Source organism: Schistocerca piceifrons, chromosome 2, assembly GCF_021461385.2.
Source record: "Schistocerca piceifrons isolate TAMUIC-IGC-003096 chromosome 2, iqSchPice1.1, whole genome shotgun sequence".
NCBI classification, from domain to species: domain Eukaryota; kingdom Metazoa; phylum Arthropoda; class Insecta; order Orthoptera; family Acrididae; genus Schistocerca; species Schistocerca piceifrons.
This window is the reverse complement of record NC_060139.1, coordinates 924,385,642-924,393,140: the sequence shown is the minus strand read 5'-3', so window position 1 is coordinate 924,393,140 and position 7,499 is coordinate 924,385,642.

Sequence of the window (7,499 nt, the reverse complement as noted above, 5' to 3'; positions counted from 1 at the left end):
TTACTCAACTACTGATACAGCCATCATGGTTTTATCAGTTACTGCCTGTTCCAGGAACTAGCAATCATATCACAGACCTGCTTCACATTTAACTGTAGCGATTGTCCACTTATCTTTCAATTTGTGCCATCACGTCTTGAACTAGACGTGAACGGTATTACGTCTTGAAGTTCGTAAGTGTCCCCATGTCCAGCGGCTAAAGGATGAAAGTACAGTTCAGGGGGGGAGTAGCATTATTCTACATTCTTCAACGCTGCTTCTTTACAATGCGCACGACAATTATCCACAAGTAATTCAATTTTCTTATTTTTCCTTACGTCTCGTTATCAAGGGAAACCAGCTACTTACCAAAGGAAGCAAACGTCATCCATGCTTTTCGATGTGCCTTGTAATTGACTGCAATAAAATAAGTGATATTTATAACAACAAAAAAATATAAAATTACCCCGCTAAAACAGTGTACTGTTTATAATCTTCATGCATACGCACGGTATTAGAAGTGAAGGTACTGAACCTACTTATAAATTAATGAAAGGTAAATTAAAATGTATGTACTCTTGCGTGGTAAGCTTCCTACGAATTTTAAGCACAATGAATTTGTCGATCGTCTGGTCCCCAGTGGTATCAACTTACGTGTCGCTGACGAGTTGCAGCAGAGCGGAAGTAATACGTACTTTAGATTGCTTCCCTCTTTCACACTTTTCACCTCAAAAGGCCATTGTCTAATCTGGCACCCGCTGGTTGAAAAAAATCACTCCTGCATTGAACATGTATTCAAGACTATATTGTTCCACCTGTTTACTCATGGTGTTATTGCGCCAGCACTCTGCGTCACCTAAAGGTGCCGATTTTTCTTAACCTGAGAACACTTTAAAAACGACAGCATATCTCTGGTCAGATCTCTGCAACGATGCGTCACTTGCCTTAAAATTAGAATCGGCAAGTAACTTACCGAAATCTAGGGCTTTTTGACATATCAAGTGGCCATTAATTGGTAGTTCTCTGCATAGAAATCATTAAACCACACCACATTGTCAACATCATCCGCTTAATTTTCTTGAAACGTTACAATTGCCACCTAGAAAATTTTCTTCAATTTCATTTCTTTTCCAAGGAATGAAACTAACGTTGAATGTCCTAGTCCATACCTTCCTCGGCACGTCTAGGTGTTTTGTTCGTTTGGCGATGGTTTCGAAAATCTGTATTTCAGTCTCTAACCTTATGTGTCTCCGAGTCCCAGCCAGTGTCCAAGCCTTATTAGCCAAACCAAAAGCGTATCTGCAACAACTTAAAAACATTCACACATTGCAAAAGTCACCGAAATAAACTGCATGTGAGCTCCACACGACATTCACGACTGTAACTCAAGCTCAGGAATGTACAGATCTAAACCTTTACCAGTGGATCAGATACAGCAGCTCTATGGCTCTTTGTATTTGAAGCTCAGCACAGCTCGCCAGCGGCTATACGCTGTTCACTACCTGCTTACTGTCAGCCAAGCTTCCGAAAATACAGCGCCGAAGGTCGAGACGTTTAAGAAAAAGTACCTAACCTTACAGAAAATTCTTAGAAGCCGCAAATAGTAAGATCTCAGAAACTTCGACTCGTTATAACGAGGTGTTGGTAAAAATACTTCATTTTTAAAATGAGAGGTAATTAACACGGCAAAGCAGGAAATAGCCGAGACCGTATGAAATTATCTCTGTAGTCTGGTTTATCACGGCATCGGAATTAGTTGTATATGGTTTTGACCATACACTACCATTCGCATCCCACAAAAGCAAATCTGATTTTGACATTAACAATTCCACAACACTGGAACGCCTAGTAAACCGTCTGTGTGTAGCGCCACGTGCAGAAAAAATTGTAAACTCCACCGACACGCTCACCCTCATTCGAATCCGGGAAGTGCAGCGGCTGTTAGAGCATAACAGTGTCCTACTGCTAAACGGTACCCGTCTGACATTAAACATTAAACAACCCACAAACTCAGTTCATCACTCTGATATTACACTTTAAAGAATTGAATCCCCCACACACCAGCTACCTTAAGTTACAAAATAAAGATCTCACATCTTCTAATTTAAAAATTGACGGAAAAATTCACAACATCGACGTCTTGTATGGTTAAAAAGGAGACAAATTCAAAATCTTTGCCCTGTGATGTCAGAGAGATGGGAAACCCACTGATTATTACATAGCAGCATTTGAGGGAAACCTCACTGGATGTCAGAACTATGTATAACTCATTCATGCAGCCTGTATGGTTGTCAAACACAAGTGACCATCATGTGTAGTGGAGGGAAAGGAACAGGCGAGGTATTTGTTGTGTTGGCAGAAGAGCCAACACCGCATTACTAATGGAGGCCGGAATGTACGCATTTTAGCTCACGCAGGCTGGCGTGAGGAGGGAAGTACTATACTGACGTGAGGTCTGGAACATGACAAGGAATTAGTTTGATACTTAACTTTAATCCATTAATGATGATCGTCGCTCTTGACGGTACATGATTCACAACATTATCTGTTCAGAATAGTAACTGAATATGACGCCTTGCTAGGTCGTAGCAAATGACTTAGCTGAAGGCTAAACTGTCGTCTCGGCAAATGAGACCGTATGTAGACAGTGAACCACCGCTAGCAAAGTCGGCTGTACAACTGGGGCGAGTGCTAGGGAGTCCTTCTAGACTAGATCTGCCGCGTGGCGGCGCTCGGTCTGCAATCACTGATAGCGCCGACACGCGGGTCCGACGTATACTAACGGACCGCAGCCGATTTAAAGGCTACCACCTAGCAAGTGTGATGTCTGTCGGTGACACCACAGTATTCACTTGGGTCTTTATTCAAACACAGCAGCCCCCACGCCGTGCAGCACTGTGACCGATGATCGCGGACGCAGGCCGCACCAACACAGCCACACTGGCAGTGCTGCGTCACGACGTAGGCCTTGGATAGTTCCACCGCACACGACGTACTCGTAACCGATCCGTTAGACGCTCCAGCGCCCATTTTGTCTCCTGTAACCAGCTGCTTTCACCTACCCAATATGAGTCTGAAGTGGCCGGCGCCAGGTCATTTCGGAATGGAGGAAGATGTTTGCCCGTCCACTATTTTTCAATACAGTCTGGATACCTCAACATGTTCTCTTCATTATTTCGCACTTAAGTACTGTATGGAGTCCTACTGTGCTTCACGACCATTAAGAGCCACAGGCTACGACGGTGACTGAGGTTAGTGCTTTGTGCACCCGCCTCTTTCCATATTTAGAAACGAACAGTACATTCACAATCTATTTATCTTTTATGTGGTGGAGCATTCAGTACATTCCAATAGAGTAGACCACGAAGCAGGCACTTAAACAGAGGCTTCTGTAAGGTCACAAACATGCCTCAGTTTAGAAATTTCACAGTAGCTTACGACGTCGAAGAACATCCAAAATGCTGAGACAAGAGCCAAAAGAAGAATAAGCTCCTCTCCAGGTGTAGTCTTATGCTTTTTACAACGTATAATGTAATAACAACACTGTATTTCGGTTGAAAACAACGAATATGGTACCGAAGTCAATTGAATTAATAGCCACTGTTAAGAACAATGTACTGCTTGCTAGAAACTCCTCAATCCAGTCATAAAACCGACATGATATTCCTTATGTTGCTCATGTGGTGAGATCTCGGAGCTGTGTTGAACAACAGCCAGAAGTCGGGCTGTTGTTCTTGACTTAATCATCGAAGAGTGTTTTAAGAGATATCTGCCATAGATTGGGTCTCTCCATAGCAATCCATACTGCAGCGCAGGTTCGACGCTCTTGACAGAGAACACCAACACCTAATGCACAAGTGCTCCTAATCGTTCTCCCATTGTTCCATTTGTCAGTGGAAAAGGAAAGGAAACGACTAACAGTGATGTAAGATATACTCCACAATGTGTTGTATGATGGTTTGCAGAACCTACATAAGCGCTTTTTTTAAGGTTCGTAGCTTGAGAGATATGCTCCTAACACGGCGTCTGCGATTTCGTTCGATATCTGTCATGCACTTTACAGCTTTTTGTACTACGTTACATTCGCAGTGCGTTGTAATGTACCTTGTTACATCTTTCAGCAGGGCATGTATCTGTAGTACAAGAGCAGGAATCATGCCGCGTTGGATTGAGGCTGTATATACACTATGTGATCAAAAGTATCCGGGCACCCCCAAAAACATAGGTTTTTCATATTAGGTGCATTGTGCTGCCTCCTACTACTAGGTAGTCCATATCGGCGACCTCAGCAGTTATTAGACATCGTGAGAGAGCAGAATGGGGCGCTCCGCGGAACTCACGGACTTCGAACGTGGTCAGGTGACTGGGTGTGACTCGTGTCATACGTCTGTACGCGAGATTTCCACACTCCTAAACATCCCTAGGTCCGCTGTTTCCTATATGATAGTGAAGTGGAAACGTGAAGGGACACGTACAGCACAAACGCGTACACGCTGACCTCGTCTGTTGACTTACAGAGACCGCCGATAGTTGAAGAGAGTCGCAATGTGTAATAGGCAGACATCTATCCAGACCATCACACAGGAATTCAGAACAGTGACCTTCTTGCTTCCCACTGTTGAAGAGCAATTCGGCAATGAAGATTGCTTCTTTCGACACGATCGAGCACCTGTTCATAATGTGGAGGAGTGGTCACACGACGCCGGCCGCGGTGGTCTCGCGGTTCTAGGCGCGCAGTCCGGACCCGCGCGACTGCTACGGTCGCAGGTTCGAATCCTGCCTCGGGCATGGATGTGTGTGATGTCCTTAGGTTAGTTAGGTTTAAGTAGTTCTAAGTTCTAGGGGACTGATGACCACAGCTGTTAAGTCCCATAGTGCTCAGAGCCATTTGAACCATTTTTTTTTTGGTCACACGACAGTAACACCCCTGTAATGGAATGGCTTCCACAGAGTCCTGACCAGAATCCTACAGAACACCTCTGTGGTGTTTTGGAACGCCGACTTCGTGCCAGGCCTCACCAACCGACATCGATACCTCTCCTCAGTGCAGCACTCGCCCAGAAACCTTCCAGCACCTGATTGAACGTATGCCTGCGAGAGTGGAAGCTTTCATTAAGGCTAAGGATTGGCTAACATCACATAAATTCCAGCATTACTGATGGAGGGCGCCAGGAAATTGTGAGTCATTTGTAGCCAGGTGTCCGGATACTTTTGACCACATAGTGTACTTCACTTCGATGGTAGTATAATGCGTACAGCCGTGAAATTTCTATCACCTGCTACGTTAACTGTGTAATATTTGGTGAAGTTTCAGTTACATGGAGATGAACTGAATGGGATGCCGTACTGTGAAAGACCATATCAAACTTTTAAACAGCGATTCTAAGTCAGTGTCAGGAACTGGTGAGACTCTGACGGCAGAATGAACACATTTCTCTAACCATGTGCTTGACAGTTATTATGAGAAAGAAATTGAGGTCAGCTAGCATCCTCTTCCGTTCGTGATGTTACTAGAACATCGGTAGCATACTGTTAAGGTCAAACCACAAACGTTTACCTCCTGTATATGTCTATATCTGTCAGGGAATTCGCTTTCATTTCAGTGGTCAGTGAGATGCTTATTCAAATGGTTCAAATGGCTCTGAGCACTATTGGACTTAACATCTGAGATTATTAGTCCCTTAAAACTTAGAACTACTTAAACCTAACTAACCTAAGGACATCACAACATCCATGCCCGAGGCAGGATTCGAACCTGCGACAGTAGTGACCGGGCGGTTCCAGACTGAAGCGCCTAGAACCGCTCGGCCACACCGGCCGGCAGATGCTTATTCATGATAGTAGTTTTTATAAGAGCAACTGGCAATGGACTGTAACACAAGGATAAGATGATAGCGTACCACTTTCGCATTAATGTTTTGTAAAAAGGAAGTTCACACGTCTCTGAATTGTTTCGCTGCCTTCCGTTCGTCCTACTGAATCGTTAGAAACTAACGCTGTATTTATATCATAGATGATGGTGAAACTATCATACTTCACGTCACATTTTCCGAAAACTGTCAATGTACAAATATTGTGGCAAATCATTAAATTACTGTCGTCCTTTCAAATTTTTCATTGGTTATAGGTACTGAGAACAAACAGTGTGTTTTTTTTTTAATGTAACAAACTGTGCAGTGGTGGCAAATTATTGCAGCCACAACGTCTAGAACATTTTTAACGTCGATTGCAAGTATTCGTATATTGAATTACATTCCAAGTCTACTGTCAAGTAGCTCCGTCTACGTTGCGAGGAAAAACGTCAGATATCTGTACAGCACTCACAAATGGGTGTACAGTTAACGCCAATGCTCGTCAAAAATATATATGAAACATTCAGTTTCAGAGTTGTAGCGGTTTTGAGTCTGTGATAAGAGCGTGTGTGCTTAAAGAGATAATTTAATGGATAGTACTACCACATGCCAGAACTACACTTACAAATTTCCACATGTTCTGCGAGTCGAAGTTATAGGAGAAATGTACTGTAAGGTATTAAGTATGAAATCCGTGAACACTGTGTATAGAGTCATTCTTGGGGCTGCCAAAGAAGATGTACCAGCAATACGTAAACATAGTGTGCTCGAGAGATTTAGTAGCGCTAAATGTGCGAAATTATGTGAAATACACTCCTGGAAATGGAAAAAAGAACACATTGACACCGGTGTGTCAGACCCACCATACTTGCTCCGGACACTGCGAGAGGGCTGTACAAGCAATGATCACACGCACGGCACAGCGGACACACCAGGAACCGCGGTGTTGGCCGTCGAATGGCGCTAGCTGCGCAGCATTTGTGCACCGCCGCCGTCAGTGTCAGCCAGTTTGCCGTGGCATACGGAGCTCCATCGCAGTCTTTAACACTGGTAGCATGCCGCGACAGCGTGGACGTGAACCGTATGTGCAGTTGACGGACTTTGAGCGAGGGCGTACAGTGGGCATGCGGGAGGCCGGGTGGACGTACCGCCGAATTGCTCAACACGTGGGGCGTGAGGTCTCCACAGTACATCGATGTTGTCGCCAGTGGTCGGCGGAAGGTGCACGTGCCCGTCGACCTGGGACCGGACCGCAGCGACGCACGGATGCACGCCAAGACCGCAGGATCCTACGCAGTGCCGTAGGGGACCGCACCGCCACTTCCCAGCAAATTACGGACACTGTTGCTCCTGGGGTATCGGCGAGGAGCATTCGCAACCGTCTCCATGAAGCTGGGCTACGGTCCCGCACACCGTTAGGCCGTCTTCCGTTCACGCTTCAACATCGTGGAGCCCGCCTCCAGTGGTGTCGCGACAGGCGTGAATGGAGGGACGAATGGAGACGTGTCGTCTTCAGCGATGAGAGTCGCTTCTGCCTTTGTGCCAATGATGGTCGTATGCGTGTTTGGCGCCGTGCAGGTAAGCGCCACAATCAGGACTGCATACGACCAAGGCACACAGGGCCAACACCCGGCATCATGGTGTGGGGAGCGATCTCCTACACTGGCC